The sequence below is a fragment of the Cervus canadensis genome, chromosome 5 (assembly GCF_019320065.1).
Source record: "Cervus canadensis isolate Bull #8, Minnesota chromosome 5, ASM1932006v1, whole genome shotgun sequence".
Taxonomy (NCBI): domain Eukaryota; kingdom Metazoa; phylum Chordata; class Mammalia; order Artiodactyla; family Cervidae; genus Cervus; species Cervus canadensis.
In genome coordinates, this window is record NC_057390.1 from 79821950 (window position 1) to 79844312 (window position 22363).

Consider the following 22363-nt stretch of genomic DNA (forward strand, 5'->3'; position numbering starts at 1 on the left):
ATTCTGGGATGTGAAGTCAAGTGTGCCTTAGGAAGCATCACTAGGAACAAAGCTAGTGGAGGTGATGGAATTTCAGTTGAGCTATTTCAAATCCTGAAAGATGATGCTATGAAAGTGCTGCAGTCAGTATGTTAGTAAATTTGGAAAACTCAACAGTGGTCACAGCTCTGGAAAAGGTCAGTTTTCATTCCAACCCCAAAGAAAGGCAATTCTAAAGAATGCTCAAACTACTACACAATTGCACTCATTTCACATGCTAGTAAAGTAATGCTTAAAATTTTCCAAGCCAGGCTTAAGCAATATGTGAACCATGAACTTCCAGATGTTCAAGCTGGTTTTAGAAAAGGCAGAGGAACCAGAGATCAAATTGCCAACATTTGCTGGATCACTGAAAAAGCAAGAGAGTTCCAGAAAAATATCTATTTCTGCTTTATTGACTATACCAAAGCCTTTGACTGTGTGGATCACAATAAACTTTGGAAAATTCTGAAAGAGATGGGAATACCAGACCACCTGACCTGCCTCTTGAGAAACCTGTATGCAGGTCAGGAAGCAACAGTTAGAACTGGACATGGAACAACAGACTGGTTCCAAATAGGAAAAGGAGTAGGTCAAGGCTGTATACTGTTACCCTGCTTATTTAACTTATATGCAGAGTACATCATGAGAAACCCTGGGCTGGAAGAAGCACAAGCTGGAATCAAGATTCCCAGGAGACATATCAATAATCTCAGATATGTAGATGACACCACTCTTATGACAGAATGTGAAGAAGAACTAAAGAGCCTCTTGAAAGTGATAGAGGAGAGTGAAAAAGTTGGCTTAAAGCTCAACATTCAGAAAACTAAGATCATGGCATCTGGTCCCAATACTTCATGGCAAATAGACGGGGAAACTGTGGAAACAGTGGCTGACTTTATTTTTCTGGGCTCCAAAATCACTGTGGATGGTGATTGCAGCCATGAAATTAAAAGACACTTACTCCTTGGAAGGAAAGTTATGACCAACCTAGACAGCATATTAAAAAACAGAGACATTACTTTGTCAACAAAGGTCTGTCTATTCAAGGCTATGGCTTTTCCAGTGGTCATGTATGGATGTGAGAGTTGGACTATAAAGAAAGCTGAGCACCGAAGAATTGATGCTTTTGAACTGTGGTGTTGGAGAAGACTCTTGAGAGTCGCTTGGACTACAGGGAGATCCAACCATCTTAAGGGAGATCAGTCCTGGATGTTCATTGGAAGGACTAATGTTGAAGCTGAAACTCCAATACTTTGGTCACCTGATGTGATGAACTGACTCATTGGAAAAGACCCTGATGCTGGGAAAGTTTGAGGGCACTAGGAGAAGAGGACGACAGAGGATGAGACAGTTGGATGGCATCACCAACTCAATGGACATGGGTTTGGGTGGACTCTGGGAGTTGGTGATGGACAGGGAGGCCTGGCGTGCTGTGGTTCATGGGGTCGCAAAGAGTCGGACACAACTAAGTGACTGAACTGAACTAAACTGTACTGCTGCTTCAAATATCAACTTAGAATACTCAGGAGCAGAGTTTCATTTATCGAGATGTGATCTCCTGGAGCTGGTGATGGACAGGGAAGCCTAGCGTGCTCCAGTCCATGGGGTCGCAAAGAGTTGGACACGACTGAGGGAATGAGCTGAACTGAACTCGTCATTTAATACTATATCACAAATACAACAAGAAATAGTATACTACACTAAAATATTTGTGGGAACTTCTGCATCTTTGTACACAGATAGTTGTATAATTTAATTGAAAAATATAAGGCATGATTTATCAATGGGGTAGGTATTGGTTATATTTCTCTTCCTTCGTATTTGTAATTCAGAAGGAGAAAATACTTTTCCATACTCTGGGGAAGTATGCTAATTTGTATAAAATACAGCCTTTGGAACCAGACTCTGATTTAAATCTTTGCTTTCTCTTTCACTTTAAGTCTTTCCTGTGATCAAGCTATTTATTTTCTTTGTGGATTAAATGAGACATTATATATAGAGGTTATCAAAACAAGTTAGGTTGGTGGAAATTTTTAGAGTTTATGCAAAGCACATATAGCACTTTGGATATTCTGTCTTTTTCTAAATGTTTCTTTCTAAATGGACATCTTACATTTTCTGAAAGTGTCTAAATTGTGACATATATTTAAGTGTATCTGATGGCATGTTTCTTATTCACACTAAAAAGAGGAACTAGGTGAAAGCAGAGAGCTCCAAAGAAATTGAAGATGTTATGTTCACTTGCTTATAAGTTTACTTGAATTCAACAATTATCTCTTAACCACATGAGAATTTCCTACATATAGCTAGAATTCTGATTTCATTCATTCACACATTCATCTGATTTACATCTATTCATTCATCCATTCATCCATTCATAATGGGTACTTTGTTTCTTTTCTTCCTTAACTGACAGTATCAGTGCTACTGATCCATTTCTTTGAATCGCATATTTTATTAAATATATATTAAATGTACTATTTTTAAAAGAGGAGATACTAATTGTGATTAACATAGAGAATATATGGTAATTAACATAGAGAATATGGCAATTAACATAGAGAATATATGACTTGATTCCTAAAAACATGAACATATATGGCGAAGAAGGAAATAATTTTAAAAGAAACACCATTGGTCACCTTGGTCCTTGTCAATCAGAGTTAAAATATAGATCTTCCATTCATCTTCACATTGACTGTCTGCTGAACTTATGACAAATGTAACACATATCACAAAGATAGTGAATAATATGAAAGTGAAAAGTGTTAGTCGCTCAGTTGTGTCTGACTCTTTGTGACCCCATGGATTGTAGCCCACCAGGCTCCTCTGTCCATGGCATTCTCCAGGGAAGAATACTGGAGTGGGTTGCTATTCCTTTCTCCAGGGGATCTTCCTGACCCAGGGATTAAACCTGGGTCTCTCACATTGCAGGCAGATTCTGTACCATCTGAGCCACCAGGGAAACACATGCATAAAATACTAGACAGTAAAAATGTATGATATTCATTCACTTTCCCATTTGGGATAAATTCAAGTATGTCCTTATGGTGACCGTGGTAGAGGAAAATTATAAACATGTTTATGACACAAGAAAGGGTGTTTAATCTTGGTTTCACAGATACAGAACTGCAGACTTAGATGATCCTGATGGAAATCAGTTGCTTTTAGGAAGATATTTTTGACTGTAAGACTAAAGATATAGGCACACATCATAGGTCTTATTCAAAAACATATTAATTTTCCTTTATAGTAAATTCAAAAGTATTATTAACAATGGGTTCTTTTTAATCTCATACCTGAAAGCTAAATTAATCACAAGGACAGTGAAGAGAATATCAAGCATTATTATCTTCATTTTTACTTATTGAGTCTTTGTCTTCTAGTGCCTTTTTTTCCCTGGCTTGTTTTTATTGATTTGACAAGCTAAATCGGAATAAAACACAGCCCATCAATCAAAACAGGGATCCTCTAAAGTATTCCTTACATTGTAGCTTCAGCTATAAAATGTTTTTTTTTTTCTTTTCGTATTTCCACCTTCAAACTTTAAGGCCCATTTCAAAAGCTACATATTTAATGCAAGTTTTTTTTTTTAATTAACTCAGCAAATTAGGGCATTTGCTTTATAAGATTAAAGTTAAATCTTTCTCTCTCACACACATACAGGTGTGTTTATACAATATTTGTTATATTTCTGCATTATTTTGTCAACTCAGTCTTTCATAGACTTAATTATTCTTGAGGAAATGTACCACTAGTTGGTATCTCTGAATACCCTCCTAGGACTCTTCAACTGGAAGATGCTCAGTAATTATTTACTGACTTAAATTTTTGAACTGCAAGAGCTGTATTGCTCTTTTGGTGTGATAGTGTTCAAACCAATTTGTTTGATGTACATTACTTAGATTTAGTCCATCAAGTTTTTTTTCTACTTTCTTGTGACACTTTTCCATCAACTATATGAAAGCTTCCATCTCTAAAATGTGTATAAATACAGAAAACATAAGAATGAAAAACCACAGAAATCATATATTCCATCATCATCAGGACAATAGTTATGATGATTACATGTATACATGAATGATTACTTTCTGTATGCCGATTAAATGCCAAATATCACAGAGTAATTAAAACTAAACTTGGTAATTTTTCTCTGACTCAATTTCTTGGGGTGTGTGTGTGTGTGTGTGTGTGTTGGGGGGATGGCTGTTACTGAGATGAAAGATTACCAGAATACTCATATAGAAAAACCAAAATGTTGAACCAGTCATTTGAGTGCATTGCATCAAATAGCCATGATATTTTCAAACAACTAGTATATATGGGGCTTTTGGTTTGTTAATTTTTTAATATTGTAAGAGTCATGCTGATAAGAACTGTTTCAAATTACAAATGAATTTATGGATGTTAAAATGTCATATATTTTCCTAGGTACCAAAACCATATCTTACACATAATCTTAGTACGTTTATTTGCTTTTGTCTCTAAATAATTTATCATAATACTGTGAGTTGTTAGCCATTTTCCATCACTTTTGCATTCCTTCATTGTTCTTAATGAAATGGTAGGAATGAGTTTTCTGCCTTGGACATTCTAAGTTTGATATTTCTAAAAGACATCTAAAGCAAATATCAGACATACAATAGGATGTTGGAGAAAATGTCAACAAGAGAGAAGTCTCTTCTGGAAACAATTAGTAGAATTAAAGACATTAAAAGGCAAAATAGGATCACAAAATTAGAAAATACACTATGATGGTTAATTTTAATATATCAACTTTATTTAGTCATGACATGCTTAGATATTTGGTCAAATAATGGATGTTTCCAAAGGATGTTTTTGGATGAGATTGATATCTAACTGGCAGATTCAGTAAAGCAGATTCTTCTCTCCCAAATAAAAGAATTTTCCTGCCTCATGGCATTAGAACTGGAACATCAGCTGTTGCTGGTTTTACAACAGCCTTCTGTCCTTTAAACTTGAATCGGGACATTGACTCTGCAGATTTTGGACTTTGCCAGACTCCATAATCATCGAACCATATCCTTATAATAATATTAAGTGAATATTTTACACTGTAATATTTTGATTCCTCTTATATTAGTTATGTGTGTGCGTGTTCAGTCCTGTCTGAATTTTTGCAGTCCCATGGACTGTAGCTTGCCAGCCTCTTCTGCCCATGGGATTTTTCAGGCAAGAATACTGGAGCGGGGTGCATTTCCTCTTCCAGGGGATTTTCCCAACCCAGGGATCAAACCCGTGTCTCTTGCACCTCCTGCATTGGCAGGCAGAATTTTTTTTTACCACTAGCACCACCTGGGATGCCCAAAGGGGATGCTGTGGCTGCATGGACTGGGATTTGAACATAGACCTTCATGTGGCAGGCGAGAATTGTACTACTGAATCATTAGATAAAATTCACATATAACATTGTATTATTTTAAGTACACAACCTAATGATCTATGTCATTGCATATATCATTGTCATTGCAAAATGATTGCCATATAAAGTTTAGCTGACATCCATCACCACAGGGTTAACTTTTTTTTCTGAGATGAGCACTTTTAAGATGTATTCTGTTAGCTATCTTCAAATTTACAATACAGCATTGTTAGCTACAGTCACCATTTTGTACATTACATCCACAGTACCTATATATCTTACCGCTGGATATTTGCACGTTGATGAATTAATTGTAATTAAAGAAATTATTTTCTTACTGTCTTTTTAAATTTTTCTAGAGCTTGTAGTTTACATCTTATCATAATCTACTTCAGCTTTATACTGACTGTTCCAGTAAAATACATAAACATTATTTCTGTATATCTCCATTTTTCCTTGCCAATTTGAAGTACTATTTTACAAATGTTGCATTTACATACATTAAAAAAACCTCAAAATATGCAGTTATAATTGTCATATTAGATGGTCTTACGTATTTCAAAGAAGCAGAGATAAAGAGAGAAACATCTGGCTACTGTTTATTGAAAGCCAGTAGACCATTGAATTAGAATTTAGCTATTAGCACATATCTTAGAGTTAGACTGGGCTTTCCTGGTGGCTCAGACAGTAAAGAATCTGTCTGCAATGTGGGAGACCAGGGTTCTATCCCTGGGTCAGGAAGATCTCCTGGAGAAGGGAATGGCAACCCACTCCAGTATTCTTGCCTGAAGAATCCCGTGGACAGAGGAGCCTGGCAGGCTACAGTCAGTGGGGTTGCAAAGCATTGGACAGGACTGAGCAACTAATACTTTCACTTTCACTTTCTAGAGTTAGACTAAATGAGTCTCAATCCTTGTCCATGCCATTTAATAACTTTTAATATTGGGTCAATTTCTAATCTCACTTTCTTCATTGATATTTTGTAAATAGCAAGAGTACTTACATCACAAGATAGCTCTGAGGATTAAATGATTTATTATGTGTAAAGCACTTAGAAAACTAATTGGCATACAGTAAACTCTCCATAATGTTAATGAACATTATCATTTCTTACAAAAAAAACCTGAAAGTTTCATTTCTTTCATTGTATTCAGTTAATGCCATTGCCATTATTATCATTATTATTTTGCTTTATGCAAAGGCTGCAATGATCATCGAAATCTCCTCTTTCATTATCCCCTAAATCCAACTCTTTCATCTCAATGACTCCTTCTCAGAATTGCTTCTGGCTTTCACTGTGTTCAGTTCCCATAGGATCAACCCAGGACCAAAACTATATTCCTGGATTATTAAAATAGGTTTCCCTCTGCTCATACCTCTTTGTGACTGGAACAGTCATTCTGAAGAACAATATGATTATATTACACCTAGCTAAACTGTTTTTAATTGCTTACTGAGTAAATTTTATGCATTGTGATATTTAAGACTTCTCATGATTCAAGCCCAACCAGTCTTAGAATCTGATTACATGTCACTCTTCCCTATGTAATTTTCAATTTGTCTTATTTCTGAAACATGGCTATGCTGCATCATGTTTCTGTGGGTTCTTTGTCTGCAAATTCAACTAACCATGACTCAAAAATATTGAAATAAATTCAGAACTCTGCGAAAAGTAAAACTAGAAATTGCTACATGCAGGAAATAATTTACACAGCATTTACATTGCATTTACAGCTATTTACATAGCATTTACATTGAAGTAGGTGTCATAAGTAATCTAGAGATGAATTAAATTATACAGGAGGAAGTATATAACATCATATACAAATACTATGGTATTTTATATAAAGGACTTGTGTACTGGTAGGTTTTGTTCTCTTGTGGGGGTTCTGGAATCAATCCCAGGTGGATACTGAGGGATAACTATACATGAAATCTCTTTTGATTGCACTTTGCTTCATTCAGGCTTCCCAGATATTGCTGTTTTCATAAACTGAAGGTATATGACAACCTTGGGCTGTCAGATGGTTAGCATTTTTTAGCATTAATGTATTTTCTAATTAAGGAACACACATTGGTTTTCTTTAAAAACATAATGCTATTGCACATTTAACAGAAAATAGTATAGTGCAAACATAGTTTTTATATGCACCGGGAAATCAAAAACTTTGTGTGACTTACTTTATTGAGATACTTTATTTCAGTGGTCTGAAATGGAGCCTGCAAAACATCTGAAATATGTCTGTATTTTTTTTTTCCTTTTCCCCTTATCTTGTCCTTGTGCTTTCTTTCTTTTATTATTGTTTTTTTAATACAAATGCTATGTTCCTACCAAAGACAAAGTAAAACACTGAATCAGCATCTCCACAATATTATCTGAGATATCCTTGGGTGTTTCTACTCATCAACCAATTTGGAGAACCACAGTTATCACATATCTTTTTCTAAAATGTGTCTGAAGAACAATTTTGTGTTCATAGGAATATAGGGATAATGAACAAGAAATAACACTGTTGTGAAATAAGTTTGAGAACTCTTTCAACTACTTAGAATTATAGGACTTCTGCCTTTTCATGTCTCAATGGATGGTGTAGTCGCTAAGTCATGTCTGACTCTTGCAACACCATGGACTGTAGCCCCCCAGGCTCCTCTGACCATGAGATTCTCCAGGCAAGTGTACCAGAGTGGGTTGCCATTTCCTTCTCTAGGGGATCTTCCCGACCAAGAACTCGAATCCGGGTCTCCTGCATTGCAGGCAGATTCTTTGCCAACTGAGCTACAGGGGAACGTCCATGTCTCAGTAGCAGAATATATTCTTTAATTGTCTTCGTTTATAGAATGTCATCTATATACACATATGTAAATATATGCATACTATATAATGTCAAATATATGTCGTGTATATATATATATATATATATACACAATATATACACATGTATATATATATATATGCATATACCATATAATTTCAAGTCTTTTTCCATTGTATGCAGCTCTTTAACTGTAACGAGAGAGAAAGGGCTATGTCTCAATGATTTTTATCACCACCACTGCCCACAACTCTTCCTAGTGTGTGTTGTGCAATAAACATTCATGGAATGAATTTTAAAATGCTAGCCAAGGCTCTTCAGAGCTCAGGAAACTGAAGACCACCCTCCAAAGACAGAGATCCATTCTCAAATATTTCTCCAAATGTCTCTGTTAAACTTTTACTCATGACATTACTCCTTTATATTGAATCCCTTTTGTGTGAAGATAAAACAACTTAATAAAGATTAACAGCATCTCTGTTTGCCCACCTAAATAGCACATTTTATATCTTAAATGTATCTTCTGGAAACAACACCTTCAAATAAAGGAATCAATCCAACCTCCTCACTTCAAAATCTGTGGTTCTGTGGGGATTTGGAGATTTCCATAAATATTTGCTTATTTATTTTGGCCGTGTGAAAGGCATGGAGGATCTTAGTTCCCTGATCAAGAATCAAACCTGCTCCCTTCTAGTGGAAGCATTGAGTCTTAACCACTGACCCACCAGAACAGTCCCTGCATTGAATCTTAAATTTTGCATTTTTCTTATGTTAAAGAGAAATTATTAATATTATGTTAAATTTTATTCAGTTCATTGTAGAAGTGATGAGATAACAGTAAACATAATTTCCAAAAACACTTTTTATCAGCATTAAGGTTTTATGTTGAATATGTAAAAATTCTTTAGCCATCTCAAGGAAAATAAGTTTCTTTAAATTTACATGTAATAAAAAATGGATATCTTCTGAACTTGAGTTATAAAAATATGATTTTTTTATAGAGGGTTATATTTAAGGAAAAATCTTGATGTAATAATGCTGTTCTCTCTCCTCCACTTCCCAAGTGTTTTTTTTTTTTCCTTCATTTCTGCAACATTATCTATAAAGTTTCCATTAGTCTGGAGAGTCTTATGACTCATCTTAATATAGTTTAATGACTATGTACTTTGTAGCAAATTAAATCTGATTAAGTGAGAATTTCAGGATGAAAATAATACTTCCTTTTAAAATTAGCACATCTGATTTTTACATATCCTTAAATCTCATTTTAAAAGCTTCATATTTTAATTCCTTGTATCTCATTTGAATGTGGAACTTTGCACATTAAAAATAGAAAGATTGTTTTGGAAACCAGGGAATTAGATATGTAGGCACAAATATTTTTGGCATTTATTGCACACTGTTAGACTGCATCAATGACTCATTAAAGTTCATTAAAATAATTCTGGGTTGTAATGGACCATTTGAATGTTCCTATTAGAGATAGGGTAAAAATATACAAATTTTGTTCTTTTTATTTCTAAGAAATTGTGGACAGGTGAAATTTCTTTCCCTAACATTTATGCTGGAAGTCTTTTTTGTTGAGTGAAAAAAATCCTTACGTTTTTACTTTTCCAATTGATCCAAAGTATAGTAAAAAAGAGAATCCACTATAAAATGTCTAATTTATTTATTGAAGACACTCAAAATGTAATACTGTACTACCTGAATCTTTAGACTTCTACTTATTATTTTTGTTAATTAGCAAATAGAAGCAGAACTTGAATGAAAAAGCACTAATTGTCTTATATTTTTATATTTCCAAATCTCAGCTATTTTTCATACTGATTTTTCAAGATAATTTTGAAAAATAGATTTGCAAATGCAAATTAAAAGACATTCATTGTTGAAGAATTGCAGGAAGAAAAAAATTGTGAAAGGGATTGAAAATCATGTATACTGGATTTAGAATGTGTTGGTGGCTCAGATGGTGAAGAATCTACCTGCAATGCAGGAGACTCGGGTTCAATCCCTCTGTCGGGAAGAACCCGTGGAGGAGAAAATGGCAACCCACTCCAGTATTCTTGCCTGGGGACTTCCATGGACAGAGGAGCCTGGCTGGCTACAGTCCAAGGGGTCACAAAGAGTGGGACATGACTGAGAAAATAACACACACACACACACATAAAGGTAGAATCATATCATTGATTTATTTTTGCTTTTGCATTTGTTTTCACGTCTTTCTTATTTCTAACCTTCATTAAGTTACTTATCAATATCTTGTTCTTTCTCTATTGGGATTTTTTCCTTTCCCTGTTTGAGAAGATTGTTTGTATGGGTATTGATGAATATGATGCAGAAACTATTTCAACATTTTGGTATCACAAGGTTGATGTTGTGATGGTGCATTTTACAGTGATGAAAATAAATTCATGAATCAAATAATTATATCATGAAATAGAACACATAGGTGGTAATTCTCTTCTGAAATTTTCTTAAACAAATTGCATCTTGATTCCTAAACAGTTCAGTCACTCAGTTGTGTTTGACTGTTTGTGACCACATGGACTGCAGCACACCAGGCTTTCCTGTCCTTCACCAAGTCCTAGAGCTTACTCAAATTCATGTCCATCGAGTCGGTGATGCCATCCAACCATCTTATCTTCTGTCGCTCCCTACTCCTCCTGCCTTCAATCTTTCCCAATATCAGGGTCTTTTCCAATGAGTCAGTTCTCTGCCTCAGTTAGCCAAAGTACTGGAGTTTCGGCTTCAGCATCAATCCTTCCAATGAATATTCAGGACTGATTTCCTCTAGGATTGACTGGTTTGTCCTCCTTGCAGTCCAAGGGACTCTCAAGAGTCTTCTCCAACACCACAGTTCAAAAGCACCAATTCTTTGGTGCTCAGCTTTCTTTATAGTCCAACTGTCACATCCATACATGACTACTGGAAATGATTCCTACTTCCATTTCCTAAATGAGAAGAGTCTTATGACTTTTTACTTGGTATCTTCACCTTGTCAAATGACTTTGTTCAATTTTCAAAATTCTGGAAATACTATTCAGTTCAGAATTCCAGTTGTTTCAAATATTTCTGTGCTGTTTCAATATTGTCAGATGGGAAACTTGCTCAGTTCCTTAATATATCATTCCAGAAACTCCACCTTCAAAACACATTTTATAGATCACATTCTCTAATCATAACCCAGTATATAATCCTTTTGCCTTTTGCTTCCTTTGTTCAACATGTTATTGAAAATTTTCATCTGCAATTTCAATATGTAACTGTATGTGTATGTGTTCCAAGTCACTACAGTCATGTCCGACTCTTTGCAACCCCAAGGACTGTAGCCTGCCAGGCTTCTCTGTCCATGGAATTTTCCAGGCAAGAATACTGTAGTGGGTAGTCATTCTCTTCTCCAGGGGATCATTCCCACCCAGGGATCAAACCAGAGTCTCTTGCGTTATAGTTAAGAGATTCTTCACTGTCCGAGCCACCAGGGAAGTACTGAGAAAATGTATTTTTTTTTCTTAATTTGTAGCCTATTATTTAAAAGCAATATGATGCAAATAAGTAAAATATTAACAGTTATTAAAATTTGATGGTGTGCATAGTATTTGCTTTGTTAGCTTGCTTTATCTATGTATTTATTCATTTTGCCAGTGTGTATTTTAGGTTTGACTATTTTATAATAATGATATAAATAGAATAATCACAGGTAAAATATTTAAAATAAAAATAGCATATTTCTTATTCAAATATGCATATATTTAACTTCTTAAAAACATAAAATTATAAGCTAGTCAACTACAGATCTTTCCATGGAATCAAAAGATTATGATTTATGTTCAAGCATTTCAGTTTTCCACACAAGGTACAAGTGTACACATGCACATACACATTCCCTGGAAAACCTGGTGAAGTAACTGAAAACCCTTTCTTACATTTCTGAAACCACTAGACATTTCTGAAACATATGAAATGTGAGTTAGATCTGATACTTCAGAGTAAATATAAAAAGTAGAAACTTCTCTACCAGCCAGAGTGGAAAGATCTTGCAATGCTTGGGACCTTGGGTAGAATCCTTAGAAGGGGCGCTCTGAAGGAGTAGGTTACAATAACACTGGATTAAAGATTGCTCTTGACCAGCTAAGAGACATCTTAAAAGCAGGCTTCTAATTGGTTAAAAATAAATTATTTGTGCATCAGAACACAGTCTGAACAGATTTTTAAAAGTCACAAAAAATCCCAACAATCCTCAGCATAAAATACATAATATTTGAGTTCTAATTAAAAAAAAAAATGACTGAACATGAATAAGTCAAGAAAGAAAGCATACACACACACACACACACACACACACATATATATATAGTTTATAAATATCCTTAAATGGAATAAGAGAAATCCAAATTGAATCCTGCAGAAACTCAGAAAATAAAAAATTATTTAGATGATGTTTTTATATGATGGAAAGTAAAACTTCATGGAGGAGGCATTAATGAACTTGACCAATAGCAGTATTCTCAGTCATGCCTCTCCAGATGACTCTAGTATGAAGCCAAGGTTAAAGATAAAGATTAACTCTGTCTTAAAGATAGAGTGGAATATTGCTAGGCAGAAGTGAAGGCAAAAAGATATCTCTAAAACCATAGTCACTCTGAAATTTACAAACTGATAATGCTTTATTTTTTACGTATTGCAATATGTCATAATTAGCCATGAATGCATGAATACTAGAGTGCATTAACTAGCCTGAATTTCATAAAAGTAAAATTTTATGTGTAAGATCCTAAGACAGATGATTTATTTTTGTCTCTCTCAGGCTACAAAGTTCTCTCTCATGAATGATTCTTTGTATGTCTAGACCCTTGCCCTATCTATTAGGAGAGAAGACCATTTTTATTAAGCCAGACCCCAAATCACTGGGTTGGGGTCATGTCAGACAGGATAAATCAAGAGCAGACTGAAGATTATCAGGCCAGATTGTTAATGTGACACTGAGCTTTAGAAGGAGTGTGTGAATGCTCAGTCACTTCAGTCGTATCTAACTCTGTGACCCCGTGGACTATAGTCTGCCAGGCTCCTCTGTCCATGGGATTCTCCAGGCAAGCAAGCATACTGGAATGGGTTGTCAGTCCCTTCTCCAGGAAATCATCTTGACCTAGGGATTGAACCCTGGTCGCCTGCGTTGCAGGTGGATTTTTCACCATCTGAGCCACTAGGGTTTAGAAGTAGCACTGAGAGTTAAATATTAGAACAATGTTTCTAAAATTCTATGTACATGAGACTCTGGTGACTACCTGTTAATTTCTTTTGTCCTCTTGGAAGTAGAGCCTTACTAATAATGACTAGAACTGAGACATTACTTACGGTTAACAGTCTGTTCTAATAGACTAATTTTCCATTTAGTCTTTTCCAATAATCTCATTGGAAAAGACCCTGATTCTGGGAAAGGTTGAGGGCAAGGGAAGGAGGGGACAACAGAGGATGAGATGATTGAATGGCATCACCAACTCAATGGACAAGAGTTTGAGCAAACTCCGGGAGACAGTGAAAGTCCGGGAAGCCGGGCGTGCTGCAGTCCTTGGGATCACAATGAATCAGACACGACTTAGGAACTGAACAACAAATAGTCTTTTCATGGATTCAAAGGTTTAAATAACTTAAAAATCTAGAATTTTAGGGTAGCAGGTGAGAGAGAATTTCTCCAGGGAAGGGAATCTATTTAGCTTTCCTAGAATCTTGGCAGGTAGGCAGTCATCTCTAAGTCTATGTGGGAGACAGACATTGGGAACAATCCCAATTGCTGTAATATCATATTTTCTACCCACCTGTACAGAGTTCTATTTGGATAAATATATTGGAAAACTGCTGTTTTCAAATGGCAGGTGAGCCTGTGTTCATTTCAGACAAAATATTCCACCATAAAGCTTCTGTTGACAGGCTTACAGGCAAAGTTAATCAGCTTGTTAGTGCTGAGGACAGCAAGAGCGTTATTGGTCTTGGGACAACTCGTGGCTCCATCCTCTGTATTTTGCTGTGCATTTCTGCTTGCAATGACAGCCTAGCAGGGGTGCTATTTGGTTTGCTAGAGCAGAGTTATTTCCCCAGAGCATAAGGACCCTTCAATGGGTATTTCCCCCCAGCATTATTGACGTTGTAAAGAGAAACATATTAATGATAAAAAATGACAAATTTCTTTGGTATGATTTTATTTTCATCTTTCTATGCTTAAATATTATGACCTTACTTGATACAATACAGATGTAGACACACACACACAGGTCATGAAGTCAAGAAACTTGGCCCCACAGCCCTGGCTTGGGAACGTTCTAATCTTGGCTAAATTAGATACCCTTTCTAGTCCAATTTTTGAATCCCTGAACTTAATTGCTAAAGCTCTATGCCTCTTCTAGTCCTAACCTGCCAGAAGGTATTAAATTTACTATAGTTTATCTTTCAAATAATCCATTTCTGTAGCTTTCAGATATTTTTTCTAGGTTATCGGTTCAAGTCTTTATTGTTTAAATATGTATTAAGATCCAATTTTGCCCATAAAGAATTAACTGTTACTAGAATTTCTTTTCTAAAAAATGTAGAAACTGGTCAAATAAATGAGACAAGTTTTCAGACATTAGATAACAGGCAGGTTAAGACTAGTCTTTGGAAGAAGACTAGTGAAAGTTATGAGTCCTATGGGTGCATCAACTTGTCACAGCTTGGAGATGAGGCAAAATTAACAGATGGGAAAAAACAAACAAACAAAAAGCAAAGCAAGAAAAAACACAGAATTTAGTTATTTAGATAAATGGAGCAGAAAATATCAGAATTTGGAGCGATAAAGAGGTAACCATAAAACGTGGACTAGAGTTCTAAAAATGTCGGAGAAAGAGACAGAGACAGTGACAGAGAGAGATGAACCATAGACAACTGCAATGAGCTCCTCTGGTTCTATGAGTTCCCAGACAGAAGAAACTGCACAAACCTGGAAAATGAATCACTGCCAAAGAATATTGTTCTTCTTCAGTTGTTAAGTCATGTCCGACTATTCGCGACCTCATCGACTAGCACGCCAGGCTTCCCTGTCCCTTACCATCTCTCAGAGTTTGCCCAGAGTCAAAGAATAGGCAAAAAGAAAAATATAATTAAAATTCCTGGAGTGTAAACAAGGCTGGGGATATTTTTCAGAGGAAAGAAAATAATCTCTACTAGCCGGGGTAGAAAGATCTTGAAATGCTTGAGACATTGGTTAGAACACTCAGAAGAGGATACTGGGTGATGGTAACACTGGAGAAAAGATTGTTATTGGCCAGCTAAGAGACATCTTAAAAGCAAGCTTCCAGTTGAATAAATATAATGTACATCTGAACAAAATCTGGATAAATTTTTAAAAATTATAACAAAACTCAACAATCTTCAGCACAAAATACACATTTGACCTCTAATAAAAAATGATCAGATATGCAAATAAGCAGAATACTTGACCCATAATGGAAGCAGAAACAACCAACGGAAGCAGATTTTAAAATAACGGAGACAGTGGAACCAACAGATAATAACTTCAAACTAGACATTAAGAAGGTAATTATCACATTTAAGAATCTATAGGAAAAGTTGAGCACAATGAGAAAAGAAAGGAAATGCAAAGAAAAAATCCACATAGAATAATTTGAGTGTCATAAACCCTGAGATGCTGGCATTTTAAAGTCATAGGTTTTGATTGCATGACTGAGAGTGTGTATTTATAAAAAAAAAGAAAAATAAAGAAAGTGTTCTTCTACTGAGCTCTGGGTACCAGGACTGCCCAGATTAGAGAATGAATGGAAGGGCCTGAAGAGAGCTGAGCACAGTCAGAAGAGGGTGGTGTCACACAAGATAAGAAAAGAAAAAGATTTTCAAAAACAGACTAGCCTTCAGGTGGAAAGTTGCCGAGAGCTTGTAATGAGGGCAGAGAGGCGATGATTAGGTTTGGCAAACTGGAAGGCATTTGTGATCTTCACAACAAACATTTCTGTGCAGTAATGAAATAGAAATTGGAAAAGAATGGGAGGTTGGAAGTGGAGACGGGGAATTCCTCTGGAAGAAATGGAGGCTGTGTCCTTCAGAGGAAATTTTTCCTCTGATGGGAGTGATATCTGAAGGGCTTTATAACAGATTCCATCTCTCTCACACCACAGTGTTGGGTGAACACATGACATCCCGACAGTCAGCCACTGACCCCTTACAGCAGAGAGAAGCCTGCTCCCCTAGCACGACATCATGAGTGGGCACTATAGTCCTCCCAGATCTAGCCTGATGGTCTGCAGAACACAGTGTTGTAAATTCCCTGTGAAGCACCAAAGATCCAATACCGGGGCCTAGGTCCACAGGAGTCACCTTATCAAGTGTTAAGTGTTGCTGCCACTTTAGTAAAAGCTCTCTGGGGGTGATGTGGAGCCAGCCTGTCCCAGTGCTTTGGAAATATGTTCAGATTGTAATGATGTAAAGAAGAGGATTTATTTCTTCCATCAGCTCAATGCCAGGGAAAGCCCTTGGTACCAGGTGGTGTCAATGGAACCAAAACCAAATTTCCAAAATAAAAATATTGACTTCTCCCTTCTACTCTCTCTCTCTGCGTTAAAACCTTCTTTTTTAGACGGATATCACAAAGTTTCTTAATCTGATCCTTGCTCCTGTGTGCAGTTGGCAAAACCACGCTGCCACAGAGGGCCCCCATGATCCTTTAGCTCTCCAAGATGGTGTCTCATTCCTACTGATCCTCTGGCACTTTTTCTCACTCCTGACGGGCACAATTATGGTGATTTGCCCCTGACTCAGTCAGTCCCTCGGCCAGGTTTCCAACCAGTTCAGCCCTTTGTCCCTGTTCATGGAGCAGCATTGAGCAATGACGGCTGCACCCTTCTATTTCTGATCCTCTGGAAGGAAGCAGGGGGAGGCTGTGGGACTTTGTATCCACACATCTTGCTGTCATGAGGCTGGAGGCACTGGTAGCAGGATGTGTACATGCCAGGCAATGTTTCTTTATACATGATCTCATTTAATCCTCACAAAACCCAAGTAAGAAAATGGTAACACTGTCATTTATGGAGAAGGGAGCTGACTCAACCGTTTTGTGTAATGAGACCCAAGTTGACACTCTAGTTGGGCACAGAAAAGAATTCAATATTGTTATTTGTCTGACTACCTACTCTGTTTACTTTCCACTGTTGCAGTACCACTTTCCTATGCCACCGAGAATGTTCCTTTACAGAGATAGCTTCCTCAATTGTTCTTTTCACCTGTCTGAACCTCTCCTGTTTGCTGTTGCTTCTGCCTCATTCCTTTAGCAAGTCTTTTCTCCCAAACCTTTTCAGACACCCACCCTGAGTCTATAGCGCATAAGTGTTTCTCCTTCTGATTGAGATGAGCTGTATTTGCAATTTGTCTGGGGCTTCCACACAGTTTTTATTTATGGATGAATGGACAGATGTCTAAACAAACAAATAAGGATGGATCTTTAAAAATCTTTGGAATGGATGATCATATTGTCTTGCGGGTCTCTGCACACACAGGCAAAGACACAGCACACCAAGGAGCCCTGAGAGAAGTATTTTTTTCTAACCTTCAACCAGGGGCAGCAGCACCGTCTGACCTGGGGTTATTTACACATCAGGCCTGTCACACAGGAGTGGGGTTCTTCCCTCAGAGTTTTCCACTTGCAGCCCCTCCTGTGTGCGGTGCCATTTCTGCCTGTTGGGTCATATTGCTACCTCTCCCCAGCCCTTGAAGAATCCTCGGCTCTTAAATTGAGTCCTGTCAATTTTCTCAGATGCCATTTGCTCCTTTTCTCAGGACTTCTGTTCCCTCATTAATGACTCTTCAACTTTGATGCTTGAAGTTCCCAGGCTCCTTAATTTCCCCTTTTAGAGAAACATCTCAATCCTGTCACTCGTACTTAGAACCAGCTCATTTTTAACCTTATTTTTTTATTTTTTCCCTTCAAGCCTTGAAACTCTCCAGTGCTTCTCTCATACCAGCCTCTGTAATTGATTTTGGTCTGAGCCTGGCTTCGGTGTATCTGAGCCTTCCTCTGCTAGGAAACAGCTGTCTCTGACTCCTTAGCCCATCACCCGCCTATCTCAATTCACCATTGACTCAGTGCATCAGGCATGCTGCAGTCAAATAAGTTAAAATCCTGAGCCCTTCCAGACCCACTGCTTGTGGAACAGAAGTACTAGGGTCTACACCCCATATGCATGTGTGCTCCGTTGCTTCAGATTCATCTGATGCTTTGCAACCATATGGACTGTAGCCTGCCAGGCTCTACTCCCCATCATTTCAGTTCAGTCCTCAGTCATGTCCAACTCTTTGCAACCTCATAAGCTGCAGCATGCCAGACCTCCCTGTCCAACTCCCAGAGCCTACCCAAACTCATGTCCATTGAGTTGGTGATGTCATCCAACCATCTCATCCTCTGTCATCCCCTTCTCTTCCTGCCCTCAATCTTTCCCAGCATCAGGGTCTTTTCGAATGAGTCAGTTCTTCGTAACAGGTGGCCACAGTAATGGAGTTTCAGCTTCAACATCAGACCTTCCAATGGACACCCAGGACTGATTTCTTTTAGGATGGACTGGTTGGATCTCCTTGCAGTCCAAGGGACTCCCAGGAGCCTTCTCCAACACCACAGTTCAAAAGAATCAATTATTCGGCACTCAGCTTTCTGTATTGTACAGCTCTCATGTACATGACCACTGGAAAAATCATAGCCTTGACTAGACAGACCTTTGTTGGCAAAATAATGTCTCTGCTATTTAATATGCTGTCTAGGTTTGTCATAACATTCCTTCCAAGGAGTAGGTGTCTTTTAATTTCATGGCTACAATCACCATCCACAGTGATTTTGGAGCCACCAAAAATAAAGTCTCTCACTGTTTCCCCTTCTATTTGCCATGAAGTAATGGGACCAGAATGCCAAAGAATGCTCAAACTACCGCACAATTGCACTCATCTCACATGCTAGTAAAGTAATGCTCAAAATTCTCCAAGCCAGGCTTCAGCAATACGTGAACCATGAACTTCCAGATGTTCAAGATGGTTTTAGAAAAAGCAGAGGAACCAGAGATCAAATTGCCAATGTCTGCTGGATCATTGAAAAAGCAAGAGAGGTTCAGAAAAACATCTATTTCTGCTTAGTGACTATGCCAAAGCCTTTGACTGTGTGGATCACAATAAATTGTGGAAAATTGTGAAAGAGGTGGGAACACCAGACCACCCGACCTTCCTCTTGAGAAACCTGTATGCAGGTCAGGAAGCAACAGTTAGAACTGGACATGGAACAACAGACTGGTTCCAAATAGAAAAAGGAGTACATCAAGGCTGTATATTGTCACCCTGCTTATTTAACTTATATGCAGAGTACATCATGAGAAACGCTGGGCTGCAGGAAGCACAAGTTGGAATCAAGATTGCCGAGAGAAATATCAATAACCTCAGATATGCAGATGACACCACACTTGTGGCAGAAAGTGAAGAAGAACTAAAGAGCCTCTTGATGAAAATGAAAGAGGAGAGTGAAAAAGTTGGCTCAATATTCAGAAAACTACTCCCAATAGAGTTCAGGAATTAAGATTTGGATTTTGAACAGTTGTGGAATGTCTACCCATACCCTTTGGTCTTTGCCATTACTCTGGTTCTTCTTGATGCATTGTACATATTTCTGTTGTAAGAGCATCATGTCAGATAAAGCTAATTTATATTCAACTGAGACACCAAGTTTTCATGGCAAATAGATGTGGAAACAGTGGCAGACTTTATTTTGGGGGGCTCCAAAATCACTGCAGATGGTGACTGCAGTCATGAAATTAAAAGACGCTTACTCCTTGGAAGGAAAGTTATGACCAACCTAGACAGCATATTAAAAAGCAGAGGCATTACTTTGCCAACAATGGTCTGTTTAGTCAAGGCTATAGTTTTTCCAATAGTCATGTATGGATGTGAGAGTTGAACTATAAAGAAAGCTGAGCGCAGAAGAATTGATTCTCTTGAACTGTGTTGTTGGAGAAGACTCTTGAGAGTCCCTTGGAGAGCAAGGAGATCCAATCAGTCTGTCTTAAAGGAATTCAGTCCTGAATATTCATTGGAAGGACTGATGCTGAAGCTGAAACTCCAATACTTTGCCACTTGATGTGAAGAACTGACTCATTGGAAAAGACCCTGATGCTGGGAAAGACTGAAGGCAGGAGAAGGGGATGACAGAGGATGAGATGGTTGGATGGCATCATAGACTCAATGAGCAACCTCTAGGAGGTAGTGAAGGACAGGGAAGCCTGACGTGCTGTAGTCCATGGGGTTGCAAGAGTGGGACATGGCTGAACCACTGAATGGCAACAACATCCTGGTTTATAATTAAGCCAATTTCTTAGATTCAACAATGAATGGTGTTATGTATTGTAGGGATAGGTACATATGTACAGAAAAAAGTTAAGGGGATGAATATGGATTGTCAGATGGGCTACATTCTTTGCTATGATGTAGTGAATGTCATGTGAGGGCAACTGCATGAAGAACTTTGCCATCCTGACCAGGTGAAATGTACGCAGATGCACTGTGATAGGAGAGACAGAGTAAGTGGTGGAGCTTGTAGTAAGTGGTGGAGCTTGGAGTGTGTGGCTTCAGAAGGTGAAGTCTATATATGTCAAGGTAGGGAGATAGTTGTCTGCCGGAAGAAAGCAAACTATTTAAGAGAAAATATAAAATTACAACTGAGTTGATTTATCTGATTTAAGGGACTGATCTGTTCATTTAGGATGTGATGCTCGTGATGGATTATGTAAGTGTTTGGTTTCCTGAGCTTCAAAATAGGGTTACCTGGATTTACTCCATATCCTTCTGCGATTCTTTTTAAATTTTTTATTTTTTTAATTCCAAGAGACAGGGTCTGTCCTGGGAAAAGGCTTCAGGTTTATTTCTGATCTCTCTTGGTCACTGTGGCTTCCATTGCCACATGCACGAGACTCCAAATTCTTTAGCTGTCTCCTGAGATCACCAGATCTGGATCTGCAACAACCTACTTGATGTTATGGCCTCTAGGAAAAGCACAGTGTTTTCCTTTCTCCTCCATGAATGGCCCTAATAAGCAAAAGGATTTCCTAACAAAATAGAGTTGAACAAGTTTTATATAAAGTTTGGCCTTGGTATAGATGAGCCTTGTGCAGGGGAAAGGTGACTTTCTTTGGAACTTGGCATCTTGTTCTTCCTCCAAACACAAGAGAAGTAGGAACCAAGGGATGGGGTGAGTTCAGTTTGTGCCTTACACAACTGGAGTGTAACAATTTTTGCAGACTTTCTAATAACCATACAATCAGGTTGAAAGTGAAAGTTGGAAGTTAGTCACACAGTCATGTCTGACTCCTTGTGATCCCATGGAATGTAGCCCACCAGGCTCCTCTGTCCTTGGAATTCTCCAGGCAAGAGTACTGGAGTGGGTTGTCATTTCCTTCTCCGGGAATCAGGTTGACTGCTCCCTAAACAAACTTTCATCTCAAAAATCTGTTCTTTCCACCTTTCCCTTAATGTATCGTTTTTTTTTGTTTGTTTTTTTGTTTTTTTTAGAAAATCTATATCTCATCTATGTACAGCAATTCTAGATATTTTCCTTAAGGACTGAAAAGGAAACATTTACTACTATAGAAATCTGCACTTGCTTTAAGAATGAGAAATGGGATAAAAAGCACATTTCTATATTTAATTAAGTGTAACATTCTCCTTGAGTAAAAAGAGTAGAAAGGAGAGACTAGTAAGGAAAAATAAATCATTCTGAATATAGGATGCATAAAATAAATCCAAATTATACAAATAAATTTGAGTTTTCAGAGTCAGGGTTGAAACGGTTGCACATATTGATGGAACTAAAGTGGGTCTGTCTCTAGAGTAGGGATGGAAATTGTTTCTGTGAAGTGTAGAATAGTGAATTCAAGATGTGGCTCAATACATATTCATTTAAGAAATAACAATACATAATCAGTATTTTGTTTTCTATTCTGTAATTTGACTCTCTCTCTCTCTCTCTCTCTCTATATATATATATATAAGCTTCCCTTATGGCTCAGTTGGTAAAAAATCTGCCTGCAATGTGGGAGACTTGGGTTTGATCCCCGGGTTGGAAAGATCCCTTAGAAGGGGATAT